Genomic DNA, 24,134 nt, shown 5'->3' on the forward strand with positions numbered 1-24,134 from the left:
TTTTATATGTTCTTGCAAGGGTTTAACCATTTCATCATTAGTTGGTTTAATCAGGCGCCTCTCCTTCTGGGCCGCCACTCGTGCGGCTCCCAACACAGCACGCACCGTGGCTTTTCCTGGTCACGCTTCTCGTTCCTTCCTAAGCGGTGTCATTCTATCTGCTACAGCTTTTGAATCGTGCCAGCTAACATGGCCCCGTGCCATCCCTGGTGAGGAAAGGCACGCCTTACAGTCCTTCAACTTTTCAGTAAGAGGGGAGCAGTCAAGCACCGGCATTTCCCAGGCAGCCATGGCTTGCCACTGCTCAAACGTCTCCCGGCTTACGCGGAGAGGCCGCTTCCCTGCTCTCCCTGCCCACCCTCAGCGGGGGAAGGGGAGAGTGAGTGAGCTTCGCAAATCCCCAGGGAAGGTCACAGGGGTTGTCCAGTGTCACAGAGGGAAAGGGGGGCTCTGGCTGCCCCAGGAATTTTCACAAAGGGGGGCTGTGACTGCCCCAGTGATGTCACAAAGGGGGGCGGGGGCGGCTGCCTCCCGTACTATAAAAGGGGGGTGCGCGCCCCACGGGGAAGGCAGTGGGCCGTCTGGCACCGTCTGGGCGGGCTGCAGACTGCAGCCTCTGCCACACTCCGGCAGTGCTGGGTGTCCTCTCACTGGGGACCCAGTAGGTCACTGGGGATCTGCACCGTGGGTCTGGGCTGAGAACTCGGAGCACCGTGGCCACACCACAGCCAGCGCCATGGGGCATCACGACATCCCCATAATGGTTGACGTGCTCCATGTCATGATGCTGATGTTCATGCTGGAGCTCAGCCCGGTCGCAGCCATACTGTATTTCAGGCGACTCCGGGTAGGTGACAGTTGCTCTGCACTGCCCCTCCGTGCAGGGAGGGGTAGGGTGGGAGGTTAAGGTGTGGGGCCGGGAGCTGTTTCCGTCTCCTCACCCAGCTGCTGGGGTCCTGCAGGGGCGTAGGAAGAAGACAAAGCCTCAGACGAGCACGACAAGAGCCCGGTTCGAGGAGGAGAGCGGTGAGTGGCTCCGGCCCCAATTGACCTGGAAACGGGTGACACCCTGCAGAAGGCCTGGCCTGGGGCTCTGGGCTGCTGGCCACTCACACCATCTCCTCTCTTGGCAGCTTCTCCCCAGGCACATGGAGCGGCAGAGAAGCCCACACCAACCGTGGAGATGGGGTAAGCGCAGGGGACACCCACAGGTCCTGCCCCAGACCCTCAGCCCATGCCCTGCCCCTGCCCACGCTGGGCAGCGCTGCCTGCCGCCAAGGAGGGTGTGCTGCCCGTGAGTCCCGCCGGAGGGGCCGGGTGCAGCGGGGGTCTCTTCCCTCTCCCCCTCTGCAGGGCAAGCCTGGAAGCGTCAAGCGTGGAGCACTGCTCCCCAGAGACCGTGCCGCACTCCCTGTCCCGGAGCAGCTCCTCTTCACTGAACTCCCCCTGCTCCTTCCCAGAGCCCTGGCCGGCTGCAACAGCAGAGCCAGCATCAATGAACATCTTGGGACCTCAATATTCTTTTAAAACCATCTGCACGCTGGCGGGGCAGCCAGGGCTCCCAATTGGCTTCAACATCCCACTGGAGCTGCCAGAGGGGCCAAAGCACGAGGAGTTCCCCACGGATGGCAGGGACAGGGCGCAGAGCCCCATCGATGTGGAGCCACCCCCTGGCAGCCCCTCCGCCATGGTCACAGGGAACCTCGCTGAAGAGCTCATGTGCATCACGCAGGACACCCTCAAAATGACCAAGCAGTGCGAGAAGTTTCTGCGGATGCAGATAGCCAAGTGTGGAGGGGCGGCCTGTGCTGGGGCCCTCCCCAGGGTTCCTTCCCCCCTGCTCACCAGGGAAGAGGAACAGCCCCAGCCAGGGCTGCTGAGAGCCAGAGCGTCGCGCAAGAGGGGCCTTAGAGTGGAGCTGCCGCAGTCGGACACAGATACTGACAATGCTGCAGATGGGGACAAGGACAAACATAAGGAGACGCGACCAGGCAGAAGCAGCTCCATCGATGTGGAGCCACCCCCAGGCAGCCCCTCGGCCATGGTCACAGAGAACCTCGCTGAAGAGTTCATGTGCATCACACAGGACACCCTCAAAATGACCAAGCAGTGCGAGAAGTTTCTGCGGATGCAGATAGCCAAGTGTGGAGGGGCGGCCTGTGCTGGGGCCCTCCCCAGGGTTCCTTCCCCCCTGCTCACCAGGGAAGAGGAACAGCCCCAGCCAGGGCTGCTGAGAGCCAGAGCGTCGCGCAAGAGGGGCCTTAGAGTGGAGCTGCCGCAGTCGGACACAGATACTGACAATGCTGCAGATGGGGACAAGGACAAACATAAGGAGACGCGACCAGGCAGAAGCAGCTCCATCGATGTGGAGCCACCCCCAGGCAGCCCCTCGGCCATGGTCACAGAGAACCTCGCTGAAGAGCTCATGTGCATCACACAGGACACCCTCAAAATGACCAAGCAGTGCGAGAAGTTTCTGCGGATGCAGATAGCCAAGTGTGGAGGGGCGGCCTGTGCTGGGGCCCTCCCCAGGGTTCCTTCCCCCCTGCTCACCAGGGAAGAGGAACAGCCCCAGCCAGGGCTGCTGAGACCCAGAGTGTCGCGCAAGAGGGGCCTTAGAGTGGAGCTGCCGGGGGCGGATGCAGACAAGGACAATGCTGCAGGTGGGGACAAGGACAAACATAAGGAGACGCGACCAGGCAGAAGCAGCCCTGTACAAGCGTGCAGGAGGAGCCCAAACGAAGTTAACAACAGTTGCCCCACAGGGCCAGGCAGAAGCAGCACCAGTGGCCAGGACAACACCATCTCCGTGGGCAGGAGCACCCCGGCAGAGCCCAGTCCCCAGCAGCAGGTGCCCACGGGGAGCTGCCTAGAGGACTGGTGGAGACGCCTGTGGCGGCCACGCTGCATCTGCTTCTGCAAGACCCCGCCGTGGCAGCGCTAGTTGCAGTAGAGGAGCACGATCCCCTGCCAGTGAGCAGCTGGGGGAGTGCAGGGCTGGGAACTGCCTGGGAAGCTCCCCCCCTCTGAAATATTAAAAAAGAAATGTTTTCTCTATCCCTGGTGCTGTGGCTCGTCCATCCATCCCACAGCTGGGGCTGCGACACCGTCAATGCCCGACCCCAGTAGGGACGGGCTGGCACTGGGCACTGCTGGCACCCACAAAATGGGGGGTGGTCGTGTCTGGCACCCCAGTGGTTGCGCTGCCTTCGGAGGACCGGGCTGGGCTGGAGAAAGGGGCTGGCAGGAACCTCACTGGGTGCAACAAGTGCCGAGTCCTGCCCCTGGGGAGGAACAAGCCCCGGCACCAGCACAGGCTAGGGCCACCTGGCTGGAAAGCAGCTTGGCAGAGAGGGGCCTGGTGGGCACCTCAACCAGCTGCCCATTGAGCAGGGGACCCGGACCCCTTGGAAAGGCGGGATCCGGTTTGTATCGAGACCCCACGGTGAGCCCATATACCACGAATGCAACGTCCCGTTATCCCTGGTTTGGCCTTTTGAGATTCGTAACAAATGGGGTATGGGCTTGGTCCCTTCAATATTTTTTTGTCCGGTGTAGGGAACAGAGTTGATACATGGGAAATAAATCCCCTTGCCCATGAGAATGCTCCCCTAAGAAATTGTTCACGAACAATGAGCTGCAAAACATTTTCATGGGACCCAAAGGAAACGTGCTGTGCCCCAGAGCTGCAAACCCATATTCAGCATATGTGTACTTGTTGGAGTTTTCCGGCACCAGGGTTAAACCTGGAGATCCCACGTGTTATGGAAAAACTACCCATCGAGAAACAGCGTTGAAGTGTAGACTTTCACCTACCCACGAAGCACAGTGGAATTTTGTGTGGGAAGGAAAAGAAAAAACCTACGACCCATCAGCACCCTCCACCGTTCAATATGCAGCCCCTCCGGGCCCCTTCTGGGCATGTTCAGGTGGGAAGATGTACTCGCACCTGCGTGTGCACAGAACGGCGGTTGACGCTGCGCCATCGGTACCCCGACCACGTGCCCGTCTAGAACATTGGCCTCTACTGACCCCGAAAGACAGCCGGGGGAAACGAGACTTATGCCTGGGGAACACAAGTGGCCCTGGCATCCAGGGCCCGTTTCGCCCCCGGCATGCTGCTGGGTGGAGAAGCCCACGCTGAGCTGGAGATGGGGGGAGGGCAGGGGAGACCCCCAGATCCTGCCCCTGCCCCTCAGCCGTGCCCAGGCTCTTCACAGTGGTGCCCGCCCAGTGCCCGGCCCAGAGGCCATGGGCACACCCTGGAACGCAGGAGGGTCCCTCTGACCATCAGGAAAGGCTGCTCCCTGTGCGCGTGCCCGAGCCCTGGCAGCAGTTGCCCACTTTATGTGATACTGTAAAGCTGGTGACGGAGAAAAACCCTCTAAGACTGGATTTGAAGTTTTAGAAGGCAGGCATTCTTCGTTACAGCGCTGGCAGCACGGGGCAATGTTTCCCTCTAACACTCTCACCAGGTTGCTCGAGGGTACACATTCTACACGCAGAGCACTTGCACATTCAGCGTGCATTACACATTCCTTTCCATTCACGCACAGGACTGCTCACAAGTTTCTCACTAGTCGTGCAAACTAGTGCGCACCCTCAGGTAGCGCTACTGAAGGTTTTTATTGAGGGCGCATCTCCCCAGGCGGGGGCTGCCCTCTCTCGGGGGCCATGTGAGTCCGAGGTTGCGATCTCCCACTGCCACAGTCACCTTCGCCCTACTTTCGACCAACTTTCTGGGGGTTGCAAGGCTTTATCGGCTGCTCTCCCCTCGGGGCCAGAGCTCCCTCACTCGGAGGCTTCTTCCTGCATAACTTGGACAACCGAGTTCTTTTCCCCGTCCCTTCCTCGCTCCCCCCTTCCCAAGGCTGCCTCCCTCGATTAGAAGCCCCTTCCTTTGTCACTTCCAACAGCTTTAGAGAGTCAGCGCGGCCTCAGCTTTGTGGCCCGGTTTCTGTAACTTACAGCCACTCACTGCAGCAGAGCGTGGTCGTCTTGTCCCTTTGCTCAGCCAGCAACCCCCCCTTGACAGAACAGTGCGCCACAAATGTGTATAGAGCCCTATCTATGTGGTGGCATCATTCAATACCACCCCCACGCCCTTTTATTTTTTTTTTCTGGAGGCTTTGAATCTTTCCAAAATCAAAAGCCTCATTTAGATGGGATAGTTATAACATTTGCTCGTGTTGCAACATGGATTTCCGGGGAGGTTCCATTTGATACAGCTATGTGTCGTCAACAAAACTACGACAGTGATACCTATAACAAGGACAGTTTGTAAGGGATTCGCTAGGCGCCCGGTTATTGACCGCCCGCCTAACTCTTGAAGCAGCCCTTTGCATCTCATCCAGTTGTTTCTGGAGATCCTCAGTAGCATTTGGGACATGTGAGCAACATCTAGTTTTACGTACCCGCATACTCCATGTGCTTCAGCCGGTACTAAAGCTAACACCAGCCGATTCTGTAAAGCACACTTGCTATTTGCTTGTACTTGTTCACCCATCAGTTTGAATCCCTTTTCCGCTGCTTTAGCTAGTGTTTCCCTTTGCCGTGTTCCATGTTCTAGCAACTATCCATCCTCTAGTGCCATTAAGCCAGCTAGAATAAAGCTGCCAAGACCCCAGTTTGCCAGTTCCAAAGTGGGGGGTCCATGCCAGGGCTCTTCTGCATTTTGAGCTCTTTTAATTTTTCCCCAATGTTTACATTCAATTGGTTTCTGTCTCCATGTGGGGCATAAGGTCGGTCCACCTAGGGTGACTGGTCGAGTTATTTTTGCAAGCTCTAGTCTCGCTGTCTAGTATCCATCTCCACTTGCCCGTACCAAGAGGCCCGGAGCAGAGAGGCCTAGGGAACAAGATTTTCCCTGATTTTGATTTTGCTTACAGGTATTCATTATCCAGAATCCCTCTTTCAAAATCCTCATTTTCCTTCCATCAACAACCTTGGTGCAGTTCCGTTTCGACAGGGTCAGATTCCACGCGTTTTGGTGTCCCCGTCAAGGACGCCTTCAGACACGCAAGGTGCAGTTCCATTGCCCTTCAACTCGTTTAGACCATGGTTTTGGGGACCTCTTCAAGTCTTCACATTCTGGCAGGCTAGTTGTACTTCACTGGGTAGCCTTTCCTATACGGAATGTTAGGTGGCACTGCATCCAGGCTTCTGGAAGCAAATCCTAAACCTAGGGCTGGTGAATTGAGGGGGCACTCACCAGTTCCTGATGAAAACAGAGTTTTATGCCCTCTGGTCAATGGAGTGTGAAGTCCCTCGCCTCCTCGCTGTCGACACCGGCCCTTTTTGCCAAGAAAATGGGACGCCCCAGCTTTGTGGGCCTCGCCGGTGACGTGACCTACCCATTCTAAATAACTGTCATCAACTGGGAGAAGGCCCCGAGGTGCTGGGTCTCCCACAGCCGGAGGTACAGGAACGCAAGCACCGATGCCGCTTGGGTTTCTCATTCTTCCCAGCTCTCGCACCAGTTTTGCGATCACATTCTCCTGTGTTTCGCTTAGGCTTATGCTGCTCAGTAGGAGGATGAACAGCAACTTCCTCCTAACTGCTTCAGTGGGAAACACTGTACCACGCTACAAATGCCTATAGCTATTGATTTAACTATTTATCTGGCCTTTTCTGCTGTCCCATCAAACTTTATTCACTAATGCTGTTTCTTTAAGTTTGAGAGGGGCCAGCTGTTCTGCTGTCCATGATGAAGGGGCTCGTTTAATTCTTGAATAATGTGTCCAGGGTCCTTTGCCCCAACTCTCGACGGCTGTAGAGGTTGTTACAAAGGATGCGATATGGTCCTTTCCCCTTTCCCCTTAGAGGTTCTGCATTCCACCACTCGATACGCAGCCGGTCTCCGGGCTGGAAAGGATGAGCCGTGTGTCGAGTTCCAAGGATCTACGCGCCGTCGCGTACTTCTGAAATTCCTGCAAAATATCCCTAAAAATAAATATTCCCTAAAGAAACTAGCTGAGTTTTCCCGTTTCATTGCCCCGTTAGATGGGTATCAGAGGGTGTATGTGCAGCCTGATGGGGCGATCCATGCGACAGCTTGTATGGGCTCAAATCGCCCTTCCCTCGAGGCTGGAACCTGATTCTCAGTGCCGCCAGAGGTAGTGCCTGAACCCAAGTCATAGGTGTTTCCTGACCATTTTTTCCGAGTTGTTGCTGAAGGGCGTAGTTCACCCGCTCCACTTGACCGCTAGATTCCGGTCTGTATGGAGTGCGGTAATCCCAGGTTAGGAACAAATTTTTACTCAACTCTTTTACGGTTCCAGCGATAACGTGGGACCCATGGTCTGATGGCACTCCTGAAGGCATACCAAGGCAGGGAATAATTTCTTGTAACAGGATTTGGGCTACGTCCCCCACCTTGTTGGTTCAACAAGCTTTCCAGCTTCAGGCCATCCAGGGAAGGTATTGACCAAGGCCAAAATGTATCGATATCCTTCTTTTCTGGGTGAGCCGGTGAAATCTATTTGCCAATAATCTCCAGGAGAATTTCCTACCTTAGTCACCCCCATGATCAGCTTCTTAGTAGCATTTGGATTGTCTCTAAGGCGTATTTCACACCTCCCTGTAATGGATCTGATAACCTCTGCGTGGCCCTACTTACAAGTGCCTTGCGGAGGAGTTTCACTGAATTTTCAATTCCCCAGTGGAACTGCCCATCCCTTTAGCTGTTCTTCAGCCAGTGACTTAGTTATTCACTTATTATCCTCTTTCATCATGTTTTGGCGGTGCTTCCGGCGGGACTCTCCCCTCTGCAGGGGTCAGAGTCAGGATACCTTTCTCTGCAGCCCCCTTTGCAGCCATACCTGCCCACTGATTTCCTTATCCGGAGCGGTCTTACCAGCTTGACGTGCCTTGCAATGCGTAACTGCGGCCGCCGCTGGTTTTTGAATGCTCTTTAATAATTCCTGGATCTGAGGCGCATATTTGAGCACAGTTCCTCGAGCAGATGATAGTCCTCTCTCTTTCCAAAGAGCTCCATGCGCATGAACCGATCCAAAGGCATACTTGGAGCCTGCCCGTGTGGGGGCTCATTTCCCTTTGCTCAGGGCCCGTGCCCTCGCGAGGGCATTCAGTTTGGCTTCCCGAGCAGAGACCTTTGCGGGCAAAGCTTGTGATTCTGTTAACCTCGTCGATGGCAGTTCCAGCGCACCCAGGCAATCGTTATCCCTCTCGGGGGCAGCTGCTGCCGTCAGCATACAGCTCCCAGCCTGCTTCTTGAGATCTGGGGGCTGGAGCAGACTTCCTCAATGGTCCGGGGCCAGCCGACGTCCTCCTTTTTGTTTCAGTACCGTCATGACCAAGTGTGGTACCTAGACGGTAACCTTCTGCCCCACGGTGAACTTGGGGAATCGTGAACCAGTAGCCCAGTTGCTGCTGCTGCTTGAAGGCATCCAGGCCATCCTGAGCTCAGCTCATCCAGCTGTTGGGAGAAGTCAGTTACAGCGTGCCACTGGGGCCCTAAAAACTTGTGCCAAACTCCTAAGGCCGTACTTTCTCTCTCCTGGGTGAAAAGATCAAAGGTCTTTATTAAAAGCATGGGTAATGCCAGCACGGGGGCCTCCGTCAGAGCTCGCTCCAGGCGCTTGAAAGCAGCGTTACCCCCTTCTGTCCAGTCAATGCAGCCACTGCAGGAAGCTTTCAGTAGCTCATACAGCGGCTTCACAACGAATCCGTAATTGGCTCTCCGAAGCCGACACCATGCCGCCATTCTGCCAGATGCTGGTACGGAAGCTGCACAGGGCTACTTGTGCCCGGGCCCATGTCCTCATCTTGGTCTTTGTCCCCATCCGCAGCCTTGTCCGTGTGCGCACCTTCCCCCGGCAGCTCGGCTCTAAGGCCCTGGGGCCACACTCTGGTCCCCAGCAGCCCTGGCACCCCCTGGCTGGGGCTGCTCCTCTTCCTGGTGAGCAGGGGGGAAGGAACCCTGGGGAGGGCCCCAGCACAGGCCGCCCCTCGCCACTTGGCCATCAGCACTTGCAGAAACGTTTGGTACCCCATGGCCATCACGAGGGTGTCCTGGACGATGCGCATGAGCTCTTCAGGAGGTTATGCGTGACCGTGGCCGAGGGCTGCAGGGGGTGGCTCCACATCGACGGGGCTCTGCTGCCTGTCCCTGCCATCCGTGGGGAACTCCTTGTGCTTTGGCCCCTCTGGCAGCTCCAGTGGGATGGCCTGGCCAAGGGTGAGCCCGGCTTCCCCACCAGCACCCAGGTGGCTCTGGGGGACCGGGCAAGTCCCATGCGCGTTACTGCGGCTGGCTCTGCCATCGCACCAGGCCAGGGCTCCGGGAACACAGCAGAGGGAGCCCAGGGATAAGACGGAGACGCTGCATGACAGGGATGGCAGCGGGGCCTTGTGGGGCCTGGTGCCCCTCCTCAGAGGCATCTGCACTTGCCCGGCACTGGAGGATGGGAAGAGCGAAGGCTCTTGCCCTGCGTGGCTCATGCACATCAGCAAGCCCACGGGCAAAGTTCCAGCTTCTGTTAGTGAGGATCGGCAGGTTTCTTGCACAGCAGCTGGGAGGGGCAGTTGCATGTCAGGTTGTCCCTTGAGAAGCCTTGCTCAACTCCTCAGCCAAAGTGCCAGGGGTCACAGAACCACACCATGGTCAGGGCTGGAGGGGACCTCTGGAGATCGTCTAGTCCAACCCCCGGCAAAAGCAGGTCCTCCTGGAGCAGGCTGCACAGAATTGTGTCCAGGTGGTGCTGGCACGTCTGCAGAGGAGGGGCTCCACAGCCTCTGGGCAGCCTGTGCCAGTGATCTTACTGGGAGCGCTGTGCCAGGGTCCCTGCGCCAGGGGACAAGAGTCTGGTCCAGCTGCAATGTCGGGCACTGCAGGGGGCAGGGAGATGATGAGCACAACAAGCCCCTGCCACGCTCCCTCCCTCCACGCGTCACAGCGCCTGTCCCAAGTCCCCAGTGGCTGTGGGAGCCACTGTTATCGATTTGTTAATAGGTTAAGATTGATTGACTTTATTTGATTGATCGATTGATTTTATAAAATCATTTAATAAAATTAAATATAGAAGGATAAGAAAAAAAACAATTTATAAGAAACTTATAGCTACACAGTAACAAGTTGTTATGGGATCTTCTGTACGTCCTGTACCAAGGCTAGAAGAAGGGGCTGGAACTAGTGTGAAAACATAGGTAATAACTTTAGGGTTGAAAAGGTTTCTTTGTATTTAACCAGTCTTCTGTATGCAGAGGTGTATTGAAATGTCAGAATATGAGATTAATGGGAACTGGGGAAGTCGACTGAGACAGCTTGTAGATGCCTGCCAAGAAAACCGTGAACTTAGTAAAAGGTGATTCCGGCAGGGGGGAGATCGCGACCACCGACTCATATACCACCTACCCACAATCTAGCCCCAGACCCATTTCTAGACCTTTCTAAGCTCTGCTGCGCAGAATCGGATAGGAGGAGAATATGTTAATGATTTACGGGAAATATCATGGTTATGCTTGAATACTTAATGAATATGTATGAATAAGTTCTATATATGCTGTCTGATTTTGGGACCTGTGCGTTGATCGTGAGAGGACTCACTCACGCACCCGGCCATCAATAAAGAAGTGTCTGCTTATCTACATCACATTGGTGTCGATAAGTTTTCATTCCGAGATTTCGGTAACAGTTTTGGCGACCAGATGGGACCTCGCTGAAGGAGACCGGAGGAGTCGGGGACCTGTCGGTTCCAGCCGGCACCGAGGATTTCTCGGGGATACCCATCGATCCCCGATCCGTAAGGCTCTTCGCGACGTTCCTGGGATTTTTGGGTAAGACACTTCTTTTTTTAATTGTAGTAAGTAAGTGCACTAGAGGAAGTGGGTGGAGTCCCACTATAATAATTGTATGGGAAAGAGTGGGTTGGAGTCCCACTGAGTAAGTCTACCTGTCAGAGCGGTGAAAGAGCTGCGCAGGGTAGGATAGGAGTCTGCCCGTAAGACATAAGCGAAAGCTATTGCAGGGTTAGACAAAAGTGGAAACAAGAGAACCTATATGCTATAGTGTTCTCTAAGGTAGTGCCTCTAACAAGAAGTTAGAAGGGGGTTTTGGTTTTTTTTTGTTTTTGTGAGTTTGTGTATTAAGAAGAAAATTAAGAGGTATAATATTGTGTTATATGTTTGTTTAAAGTAACTGTGGGAAAGTGTGAGTGTGGCTGTAAGGGTGAGACGTGTAATTGAGAACGAAAGCGAGTGTGGAGTGTGGATCCGCGGATCGGAGTGACAGAGTTGAATAATTGTGTATTGTACTGTGAGTAATTACACCATGGCAACTAAGTTAACTCGGTTGTTTAAAAGTAAAAGCATGGGTAATCTTGCTGTAAATGACAAAATCCCGAAAAATTCTTTGTTGGGATGTTTATTGGCACATTGGGGAAATTTACAGGATGATCTGCAAAAGAGCCAGATGATTGAGTATTGTAATAATTTGAGTATTGTAATAATTGGTGGCCTTTGTATATATTGGATGATCAGGAAAAGTGGCCCACGAATGGGACACTGAATTATAACACTATTCTGCAGTTAATGCTGTATTGTAAAAGAGAAGGGAAATGGAAAAAATGCCAATGTGGATTTGTTTTTTTTACTTAAGACAAAGAAAGGATTGGCAGGATGAATGTAAGCTAACTATTAGAGATAATTTGGTAATGGCTATAACTTCTGATAATAAGAAAGTGGAAAAAAATGTTGTTAAATTGTGGTTGGGAGTGGATACAGGAGCGACATTTTTTTATTAAATACCTGTAAAGGAAAAATTGGAACAAAACCAGGCCATTCCTGCAACCCCTGGATTTGAAATTTGGAAATAAGATAATTACACATGAATTTTTGTATGTACCAGAATGTCCGATCTTAGGAAGAGATTTGTTATCCAAATTAAATGCACAGATTGTTTTTGACGAAGGAGAACTTTTCTTGAAAATACCTGAGTCAAAAACGGGAGAAATCCTGATGATACAAGAAAAGGTAAAGGAACAAGAAATTCCACCGGAGGTGGATTTGGCAGTGATCCCTACTGTATGGGAAACAAATATTCCTGGTAAATCGAAACTAGCAGAACCTGTTAAAATAGATTTGAAGGAAGGCGCAGGAACAGTGAGAATTAAACAATATCCAATCAAACCGAAGTGAGACAGGAATTGAAGAAATTGATTGATAAATTTTTGGAGTATAAAATTTTGGAAGAATGTGAATCTGAGTAATACTCCTATTTTACCAGTCAGAAAACCTCGGGTGAATAGAGACTGGTACAAGACTTGAGAGCAGTAAATCAATAGTTAAGGATATTTATCCTGTAGTAGCAAACCCTTATACACTGTTAACAGCATTGAGGGAGATTATCAGTGGTTTACAGTGCTTGATTTAAAAGATGCTTTCTTTTGTATACCTTTGGAAAAGGAAGCAGAAAACTGTTTGCTTTTGAATGGGAAAATCCTCAAACCGAAAGATGCAGCTGACATGGACTAGATTACCCCAAGGATTTAAAAACAGTCCAACTATTTTTGGAAATCATTTAGCAAAGGAACTTGAAATCTGGAAACAGGAAACCAAGACCTGGGCATTTATTTTACAATATGTGGATGATATTGATTGCTACAGAAGAAAGATTTACTTGTATACAGGTGACTATTGACCTTTGAATTTCCTGGGACTAAATGGGTATAAGGTATCCAGGAAGAAAGCCCAAATAGCCTGCCAGACTGTGATATATCTCGGCTTTGAGATTTCAAAAGGACAACGACATTAGGAAAAAATCGCAAAGAAGCTATTTGTGGTACCTGAGCCGAGAAATATTCATGAACTCAGAGCATTTTGGGAATGACTGGGTGGTGTCGCCTTTGGATCATGAACTATGGGCTAATAGCTAAACCGCTGTACGAGGCCCAAAAGAACTCTCCCTTTGTATGGGGCCCACAACAGCAAAAGTCTTTTGTAGAGTTGAAACGTGCCCTAATGTCTGCACCTGCCTTGGGACTGCCGGATCTAACCAAAGATTTCCAGCTGTTTGTACATGAAAGACAACACCTTGCACTGGGCGTGTTAACCCAGAGGATAGGAAGCTGGAAACGACCAGTCGGATATTTCTCTAAACAACTGGACACAGTGAGTAAAGGGTGGCCAAACTGCCTTCGAGCAGTGGCCGCAACAGTGATGCTCATACAAGAAGCTCGGAAATTGACTTTGGGAAGAACAATAACAGTCTATGTTCCACACATGGTGATAACTGTCCTAGAACAGAAGGGGGGACATTGGCTGTCCCCAGCCGAATGATGAAGTACCAGGTGGTATTGACTGAACAGATGATGTGATTCTAAAGACACTAACCTGGTAAATCCTGCAGTGTTTTTAAGTTCCATACAGGAAGAAGGACGACTGGAACATGATTGCTTGGCTACCATCGAGTATGTTTATTCCAGTCGTGAAGATCTGAAGGATGTACCATTGGAGCGACCAGACTGGGAATTGTATACTGATGGAAGCAGCTTTATGGAACAAGGAGTCCGATACGCCGGATATGCGGTAACAACAGAGACTACAGTTATAGAAGCAGGAGCATTGGCGAGTACCACATCAGCCCAAAAGGCAGAACTCATCGCTTTAATTCGAGCCTTAGTAAGCAAAGACAAGAGAGTAAATATCTGGACTGATTCGAAATATGCCTTTGGGGTAGTGCATGTCCATGGAGCTTTGTGGAAAGAGAGGGGTTATTGTCCTCTCAAGGATCAAACATTAAGCATCAAACAGAAATTTTACGATTATTGCAAGCAGTTCAAAAGCCAGATCAAGTAGCAATCATGCACTGTAAGGCACATCAAATTGGGAATACAAAAATAATAGCTGGGAATAATTTAGCTGATGAAACAGGAAAAAAAAAAAAGAAAAAAAAAAGGTAGCAAAGAAACAAGCATTGCAAATGGCAATAATTCCTTCTAAAACAGTAACCCTTCCTAGGAAAAACAGAGATATTCAGAGGAAGATGACAAATTGGGTCAGTTATTAAATGCTAAGAAAAACTTAGCTGGATGGTGGATAACTCCTAATGGACAGGTAGTAATTCCACCTCTTGTGATGAGAGAGATAATTCAAACGAGACATCAAGAATGTCACTGGGGGGCAGAAGCCTTAGTAACATCTTTACGAAAGCAGGTAATATCAGTTAAGATGTTGGGAATAGCTAAAATGGTAACTGCAAAGTGTGAAGTATGTTTGAAAAATAATCCAGTGATTAAGAAAAAGGTTCAAATGGGTAGACTGAAATCTGGTACAGAACCTGGAGATTATTGGCAAGTAGATTTTTCAGAGTTACCTAGACAAAATGGGTACCGGTACATCCTGGTAAGGGTTGATACTTTTACAGGATGGCCAGAAGCCCTTCCCTGTCGCACCACACAAGCAAAAGAGGTTGTGAAGTGGTTATTACAAGAAATAATTCTGAGATTTGGAGTTCCTATTGGAATTTCCTCTGACAGAGGTCCACACTTTGTGCTGAAGTAGTCCAAAGTGTTAGCAAAGTATTGGGTTAATTGGGATTTGCATGCGTCTTGGAGACCACAATTAGTGGAAAAGTGGAGAGGATGAATCAAACTTTGAAACGACAAATAAGTAAAATTTGTCAAGAAACCAGTCTAAAGTGGCCTCAGGCACTTCCATTGGCATTATTATGAATCAGGGTACAGCCAAAGAGTGGAACCTCAGTCAGTCCTTATGAATTATTATATGGAAAACCATATGAGTCTCTAGAACCAAATCTAAAATACATGTAAAAGGAAAACAAGATGCGTATAACTATTTGCTTTTTCTAAGGAAAACTTTGGCTGTGATTTGGAGTGTAGTAATTTGGAATAGACCTTTACCCCTGGAAAATTCAGTGCATGATTTCCAACCAGGAGACTATGTCTATGTGAAGACTGGACCCCGAACCTTTGCAGGAGCTGGAGAGGACCTTTCCAGATACTGCTAACCACTTTTACAGCTATCAAATGCAGAATCGATGCTGGATACATTATACTCGAGTGAAGAAAGCACGTGAAGAAAGCATCTACTCCATGGAAGATTGTAATCGTGACCCAGAGACTTAAAATTGACTGAAACATGTCTAATTTTCATATGGTTATGATTGGTTTTGGATTTTCTTTTGGTGGATGTTGGTGGGATCATGGGCCGGCTTGGTGGACAGGAACAAAAGACAAGTAGAAACAGAACAAGTGATTGAATTCCCAAACAAATGGCTGAGGAAAATTTGATGGTAGGATTGACTAAAGAATTTGCCAATTTACAAAATGTCACGCAGATCACTGCTTGTTTGCCAATACCGAGGGCAGTAGGTGAATCTATTCCATGGGGAATTTTAACTATGAATCTGACTAATCTGGAACGTAAAAATGAAACCACCTATTGTGAACAAAGGCCAGTAACTCAATGGTATGAACAAGTAAAGGTTATTAGAAAACAGTGGAAGTCACCAGGTAAAGAAACAGATTGTAAAAAAAAACCAAAAAAAAAAAAAACAAACCACCAAACTATTGAATTATGATTTTATAACAGGATCCCGACCTAGTGCCATAGCTTGAGTTCTTCCTGGGGGTCCAAATCTCCAGTTAGGATGGTGTTCTTATGATGAACAACTTAAAACCAATGTGAGCAGAAGTATCATGAAATGGAAGTGTAACAAAACTGGCCAAGGTACCCAATTAGTAGAACAATGGGACTCTATATGGTCTATGTCCATATTTTCCCATTTTCAGTATATAGCAAGAACTTCTTGGTGTTTTACCTGGGATGGAAAGGTTTTTTTAGTATTACCCTGGGTAGATGATAGGTCAACTTCATCGGGAGAGAAGGAAAATAAAGTAGTGCCATGGTGGAAATGTGAAAAAGTGTATGATTGCAGTAATGCAGACTTAGTAATCCAAAGAATTCCTCCGTAGGCCACTGTTTTAAAATATGGTTGTTTTTGTCGAGGTCTTAAGAACACTCTCAATTTAACCAGCACTTTTACAGTTAGGAAAGGAACTTTGTTTAGTTGTAGTAAAACGACTATTTGAAGTCCAGGACATTTAGTTTGGGCATTAAGTGATGGAACCTGGACCACAAATTTACCATTAGATGGTAAGGTGAAACAAATCACTTTAGGCATGCCAACATTGTGTCCAATTTGGAAGAAATCACCATTTAAAGGATCCTTAGAGAATTTAGAATTGAAACGAATAAAGAGATCTGGGATAAATGATGATATTTGGAATGAACCATTTACAGGAGTGAAAACTGGCTGGACACTTGAATCGCTTTTAAATCCTATAGCTTCATATAGAAACAGAGCATGGGTCTATCAGTTAACTGGTCAACTGGTCAAGTGGAAAAATTAGCAAACGTTAACAAAAAGGGGTTTAAGGAATTGAATATATAATTACAGGTGACCTCCAGAATGACTTTACAAATAGAATGACACTAGATATGCCCCACTGCACCACTCACCGCTGTGCGTGCCGCTGCAGTCCCTGCACTCCCAGGACTCAGTGGCATCTTCCAGGGAGGAGCAGCACTGGTGGGTCCCACGGGAGCCACCAGAGCTGCAGACCAGGACTCTCCAGGGCCTGCGGAGAGCAACAGTACCCACTGCCACCAACAGTCCCCGAGCAGTGGGCCGACAGCCCCGGCACTGTGCCGAGCCCAGCTCTCCCCTGCTCCCGTCCTGGCAGCCGGGGCTGAGCTGCCAGAACGCACCCTGCGCCATGCCTGGCTCAGCATCCCAGGGAACCTCCACCCCTGCCCGTCAGAGGAGACGAAGGCATCGTGTCCTCACTGGGGCTGCGGGGTCCGGGACTGTTATCGATTTGTTAATAAGTTAAGATTGATTGACTTTATTTGATTGATTAATTGATTTTATAAAATCATTTAATAAAATTAAAATATAGAAGGATAAGAAAAAAAATAATTTATAAGAAACTTATAGCTACACAGTAAAAGTTGTTATGGGATCTTCTGTACGTCCTGTACCAAGGCTAGAAGAAGGGGCTGGAACTATTGTGAAAACATAGGTAATAACTTTAGGGTTGAAAGGTTTCTTTGTATTTAACCAGTCTTCTGTATGCAGAGGTGTATTGAAATGTCAGAATATGAGATTAATGGGAACTGGGGAGAGTCGACTGGAACAGCTTGTAGATGCCTGCCAAGAAACCGTGAACTTTAGTAAAAGGTAATTCCGGCAGGGGGAGATCGCGACCACCGACTCATATACCACCTACCCAAATCGTACCCCAGACCCATTTCTAGACCTTTCTAAGCTCTACTGCGCAGAATCGGATATAGGAGGAGAATATGTTAATGATTTATGGGAAATATCATGGTTATGCTTGAATACTTAATGAATATGTATGAATAAGTTCTATATATGCTGTCTGATTTTGGGACCTGGCGTGCGTTGATCGTGAGAGGACTCGCTCACGCACCCGGCCGTCAATAAAGAAGTGTCTGCTTATCTACATCACATTGGTGTCGATAAGTTCTTCATTCCGAGATTTCGGTAACAGGACCACCGGCACTCATCCTGCCTGCTCTGCCTGGGCCCGGCCCAGAGGGCACAGGCACTGGTCGGCGTCGCAGGAGCTCTGCCAGAGCACCAAGTCGAGGAAAGAGCCCTCCTGTCCCAGGCAGCATCCCTGTGGGAAGAGGGGAGCACTCAGCGCCGGGGGCATGGGGGACACCCCGTCGGCACCCAGGAGGGCCGGAGGGGATCAGCTGGAGTATTGCAGAGGGCAAGGGAGGCAGCGCAGGGGATTAAGAGGGACAGTTACAAGTGGCTGCATATCTTACCTGTCGGGTTTTTTTGGTTTTTTTTTACTGCTCTTTGTGTTGCTGTAAATAAAAGTATCTTTAAAAGTAGCTCTATGGTGGTAGTTTTTATGAACAATTCCTTAGGGGAGTATTCATGGGGTAGGGGATTTATTACCCACGTTTCAACTCTATTATCTGGAATGTTTAAGGACCACGTTTGTTTAACGTTTGAGGGACCACGCTATGAAAGTGCTTGATTATGAAAGAGCGATTATGGTGGACGTACCTCTTTTGTTACGAATTTGAACACGCCAACTCGGGCATAACGGGACGTTATATTCATGGTGTATGGGTTCACCATGGGTCTCGATACATACTGGATCCCCCTTTCCAAGGGGTCCGGGTCCCCTGCTCAATAGGCAGCTTGTAGAGTTAGCGACCACGGCCCCCTTGGGTCATCAGCAGTTAGGAAACCCCTGGCCCCCAGTACCCTTGGGCCTCGTCTTCCAACAGCAGGACTCGATAGCCTCCTGTCAGTGATACTCTCCATACATACTCTGTCTCAGTTTCTTGAGCTAACCTGGTGTATTTTTCCTGGAATTTCGACACTTTGGCTGCCGAGTGCGGCACCGTCTGGATAGTAACGTGTGGGGCTTCCCCACCTTGGCTGCTGTCGGTGGTCTCAGCTTAATCACCGACCTCATTAGGACTTCCTCATTCTTGGGGTAAAATATTTCTCGGTCCATTTCCAACTCCTTAGACAAGTACAAAGGTCTTGGGCCCTGTTTCTCGGCCCGCCGTGCCGATCTTGTAAATCCCAGCAGACTATCCACAACAGAATTAAGATCTGTCTGATCAGGAGATCCTTGTCCCCCTTCCTCTCATTCGGACCGTGAAGTTTGTTCTCCGTCCAAGGCATCTGAGAGAGCGTGTGGAGTCGCTGAGTGCTGTTACGTTCAGCACTTAGCTGGCTCTGCAGGGTTTTTATTTGTTCTTGCAAGGGTTTAACCATTTCATCATTAGTTGGTTTAATCAGGCGCCTCTCCTTCTGGGCCGCCACTCGTGCGGCTCCCAACACAGCACGCACCGTGGCTTTTCCTGGTCACGCTTCTCGTTCCTTCCTAAGTGGTGTCATTCTATCTGCTACAGCTTTTGAATCGTGCCAGCTAACATGGCCCCGTGCCATCCCTGGTGAGGAAAGGCACGCCTTACAGTCCTTCAACTTTTCAGTAAGAGGGGAGCAGTCAAGCACCGGCATTTCCCAGGCAGCCATGGCTTGCCACTGCTCAAACCTCTCCCGGCTTACGCGGAGAGGCCGCTTCCCTGCTCTCCCTGCCCACCCTCAGCGGGGAAGGGAGAGTGAGTGAGCTTCGCAAATCCCCAGGGAAGGTCACAGGTGTGGATAACTGGCTAGCTGAAAAGGGTCACATAGACATAGTCCAGCTGGCTGGACAAAAATGCACATGGCTCTCAGCTGAAGTAAAGCAAAAATACACTGTCTTTGGCTGTCCTTGTTACACAATAACAGGAAGATTTCGGTGGGAAAAGAACGTTGCAGGTGGGAACACATAACTACAGAAGAGAAATAGTGTGAAATGGGGAATGGACATGGATTGTGATTGTATGTGTCTGCTTAAGGAATGTGGGTATGGTGACTAGTCATGGGTGCGGTGACAACTACAGTTTTGGGAGACGCCTGTCCCTCCTCCTAACAAAGGGGCTATTTAAAAGAGAATGAGAAAAGATGAGAGACATTCAAATGCTGTCTAGAGGGGAGTGCTAAGTCTCCTTGCTGGAGAAGATTGGGTGGTCACAAGGACATGAATCACCTGAAGAAGATCGGATGGTCACAAGAACATGAATCACCTACAAACCTGCAAGACCACCACATTCCAGGAAAGGGACTGATAAGCTAATTAACATACGAAGCGGGGTTTAGGTAACGAATATGTATAGGTGTTAATTGAATATTCATTTGTTCATTGTATAAATGTGAGATGGTTTGTCACTTCGGGTATGCACGCTTGTGGAGGAGCGATCCCCCGTGCATCTGCGCGCAATAAACATACCTACTTTATAACTTTTGAGTTATAGAGTCTAATTCCGCACGTCACAGAAGAGAAACAAGGGGCGGGCTTGGTATTTAGGCAACTAACCAATAATGATCTTAACTTTTGTAATATGTATGAGCTAATTATAAGAAGGCATAAAAGGTGACTGTAAGAGACAATAAACGAAGTCTGCTGATCACTCATATTGAGTGACTGTGTCTTCCCTCCGTCGCGACAAATGGCGCCCGAACAGGGACCCTAGAGAGGGCTGAACCTGCGAGCCACGGTTCGACGGAGATTCGGGTACCGGTCCTGAAAGCAGCGCAGGAGGCGGAAGGGCACAGTCCCCGCGCCCGGGAGCACCTACAGAGGGTCCCGCCGGCCACGCGTCGCCGAAGTCTCGCAAAGGCTGCAACAGCGCTGACGACGGTATGGAGAGACAAGCGACGTACGATTCGCTCATATGCTTTTTAGAAAAGCGGAGCGTTCAGGACATAGATTGTAAAAAGGCATTACCCGGGTTATTAGCGTATGGGATAGCATCCGGGACCCCCGCGGCAGCGGCGAGCGGCGGCGTGCGGCCCGGCAGGCCCCTTCCCGGCCGCGGTTTCTCTCCAAGGCGGCACCCCCCCGGCTCCGATCGGCGCCATGGCGATGCAAGCGGCCAAGCGAGCTAAGATCCGGCTGCCCCCAAAGATCCATCGGATCCTTTATATTCGGAACCTGCCGTATAAAATCACAGCGGAGGAAATGTATGATATCTTTGGGAAATACGGACCTATTGGACAAATCAGAGTTGGAAACACTCCTGAAACAAGAGGAACAGCTTAAGCTCCTCAAGGAAAATACGGACTTGATTACAAACCCACCAAAAAAAAAAAAAAAAAAAAAAGTGCTTCAGATGTCCCCTACAAGAAATGGGTTTCTGCCTTGAACTAGCAAACATCTCTGTGTTTAACGAGAAGCCTTTTTGCCTTGATGGAGATAATTTATTCTGTATTCTGTATTTATGCTGTATTCTGAATGTGGAAATTGGTTGGGACTAGGAGGCTGGCTTAAAGGCATTTTGCAAACGGGATTATTATTTTTGATCATTATTGTAATAATAGGTTTTTTGATCAAAACCAGCCAAAATATTTGTAAGCATTAGGCATATCTGAAGAGAATGCCTTTATTTGAATCAGCAGTTAAGGTGTAGTTTAGTCTGATGCTGTGGTTTTATCTGCTTCTGGTGAATTTTTGAAGTGATGAAATCAGAGATATAAGGTATACTAAGAGTTATGAGGTAATAAGGTAATGATCTAAGTAAGGGTGCTGTTTTGTATCTACAAGTGCAATATGCTTTTATGTAGCAGAGAGAAACTTTAACAATAATGCTGCTTGAGCGAGATGTGCATGTGACAACTTGGGAAAAGGGATATCACAACTGGAGTGCAACTGTGTTTCTACGTCTGGCAGAGTGAAATCTTTGAAGACCTGAGTTTAGACAGTCTAAAATAAATTGTTAGTATTCAGAAAACCCATCTTAGGCCTCTTTTGCTTACATAGTGTTATGGAAGTCAACTGCTATTGTAGAGAATTAATGATTTTTAATACATATTAACAAATACTACTATTTTAACTTGAGGCAGTTGAGTGAGAAATACTCACGTGTAGCATTTGAGGGAATGTCAGCATAAATCGCACTTACAGTAAGACTGCATTTTTAATTACTGTACTCGTTAAGATTCGATGATGCCATAAGGCTAAGGCCTTTTATCACGGATTGGTTCTGAACTAAAAGGTGTGTGCACATGTAGATATGCACATTTGTGTATTTTCCTTAATTGGCTACAAAATAATATAATTAGGTTGGGGACTAGATCTTGGGAATTTGTCTTATACTTCTGTTTGTTAAGGAACGTGCATAACACACAGCATCCATGTAGGCTTGGCTTGTGGCACAGTTGTCAAATTTAGCATAGACATTCAGACAGATAAGCAACGTACTCTTCTTGTGTGTATCACCTACAAGCCATTATGGCTTAGTGTCTAAATCTGTATGTAACTGTTGAAAAATCCACTTATGAATGTATATAGCTTAGAACTATTTTTTCCCTTTGTTGATTCTTTGATATCAGTGAGGTATTCTTCAGAAAATGTATGGACTGGTTGGTTGCATAAGGGCAGTTGTTATTTGGACAGAAAATTGTTAATGGTCGGGGATTTTCCACTAAAATATTTGCAAATATTCCGAGTCAAACATCAGTTTGGTTTCTTTTTGGGTTTTGAGCTTGCATTAGTCCATGTTCAGAACTTTAAAATTACCCTTGAATTTTCTAAACTTTTTATATTACTGGAACAGAAAGAGCATCTAAATAAAGCTTCAAGCTAACTCTATTTTTCAAGTATTTCAGGAATTATACTTCTGAACTGAGATTTTATAAGTTGGCTGTGTTTTTTCCTGTGTTTAAAAGCTGTTATTGAAAATGGTCAACCAAGCCTATGTCGCCCAAAATAAAAACGGGGAATTGTGGATAACTGCCTAGCTGAAAAGGGTCACATAGACATAGTCCAGCTGGCTGGACAAAAATGCACATGGCTCTCAGCTGATCTGAAGTAAAGCAAAATACACTGTCTTTGGCTGTCCTTGTTACACAATAACAGGAAGATTTCGGTGGGAAAAGAATGTTGCAGGTGGGAACACATAACTACAGAAGAGAAACAAGGGGCGGGCTTGGTATTTAGGCAACTAACCAATAATGAGCTTAACTTTTGTAATATGTATGAGCTAATTATAAGAAGGCATAAAAGGTGACTGTAAGAGGCAATAAACGAAGTCTGCTGATCACTCATACTGAGTGACTGTGTCTTCCCTCCGTCGCACGGGTCACAGGGGTTGTCCAGTGCCACAAAGGGAAAGGGGGGCTCTGGCTGCCCCAGGAATTTTCACAAAGGGGGCTGTGACTGCCCCAGTGATGTCACAAAGGGGGGCGGGGGCGGCTGCCTCCCGTACTATAAAAGGGGGGTGCGCGCCCCACGGGGAAGGCAGCGGGCCGTCTGGCACCGTCTGGGTGGGCTGCAGACTGCAGCCTCTGCCACACTCCGGCAGTGCTGGGTGTCCTCTCACTGGGGACCCAGTAGGTCACTGGGGATCTGCACCGTGGGTCTGGGCTGACAACTCGGAGCACCGTGGCCACACCACAGCCAGCGCCATGGGGCATCACGACATCCCCACGCTGTCTGACATGCTCCACGTCACGATGCTCGTGCTGCAGCTCAGCCTGGTCTCGGCCATACTGCAGTTCAGGCGACTCCGGGTAGGTGACAGTTGCACTGCACTGCCCCTCAGTGCAGGGAGGGGTAGGGTGGGAGGTTAAGGTGGGGGCCGGGAGCTGTTTCCGTCTCCTCACCCAGCTGCTGGGGTCCTGCAGGGGCGTAGGAAGAAGACAAGCCTCAGACGAGCACACAGAGCCCGGTTCGAGGGAGAGCGGTGAGTGGCTCCGGCCCCAATTGACCTGGAAACGGGTGACACCCTGCAGAAGGCCTGGCCTGGGGCTCTGGGCTGCTGGCCATCACACCATCTCTCTTGGCAGCTTCTCCCCAGGCACATGGAGCAGCAGAGAAGCCACACCAACCGTGGAGATGGGGTAAGCGCAGGGGACACCCACAGGTCCTGCCCCAGACCCTCAGCCCATGCCCTGCCCCTGCCCACGCTGGGCAGCGCTGCCTGCCGCCAAGGAGGGTGTGCTGCCCGTGAGTCCTGCCGGAGGGGCCGGGTGCAGCGGGGGTCTCTTCCCTCTCCCCTCTGCAGGGCAAGCCTGGAAGCGTCAAGCGTGGAGCACTGCTCCCCAGAGACCGTGCCGCACTCCCTGTCCCGGAGCAGCTCCTCTTCACTGAACTCCCCTGCCTTCCCAGAGCCCTGGCCGGCTGCAACAGCAGAGCCAGCATCGATGAACATCTTGGGACCTCAGTATTCTTTTAAAACCATCTGCATGCTGGCGGGGCAGCCAGGGCTCCCAACTGGCTTCAACATCCCACTGGAGCTGCCAGGGGCCAAAGCACGAGGAGTTCCCCACGGATGGCAGGGACAGGGCGCAGAGCCCCGTCGATGTGGAGCCACCCCAGGCAGCCCCTCCGCCATGGTCACAGAGAACCTCGCTGAAGAGCTCATCCATATAGTCCAGGACGCCCTCAAAATGACCAAGCAGTGCAAGAAGTTTCTGCGGATGCAGATAGCCAAGTGTCGAGGGGCGGCCTGTGCTGGGGCCCTCCCCAGGGTTCCTTCCCCCCTGCTCACCAGGG

At 49.8% G+C, this 24,134-nt stretch overlaps 1 long non-coding RNA gene across 1 annotated transcript; it reads left to right on the top strand.

The window, feature by feature from the left end:
* The first annotated feature begins 341 nt into the window (after window positions 1-341).
* Window positions 342-1,538, top strand: LOC119142803. Its single transcript, XR_005102424.1, has 3 exons — window positions 342-1,026; window positions 1,134-1,188; window positions 1,354-1,538. It is a non-coding gene; the product is annotated as an uncharacterized LOC119142803 (long non-coding RNA).
* Window positions 1,539-24,134: the final 22,596 nt, after the last annotated feature.

This window comes from Falco rusticolus, chromosome 2 (assembly GCF_015220075.1).
Source record: "Falco rusticolus isolate bFalRus1 chromosome 2, bFalRus1.pri, whole genome shotgun sequence".
NCBI lineage: Eukaryota > Metazoa > Chordata > Aves > Falconiformes > Falconidae > Falco > Falco rusticolus.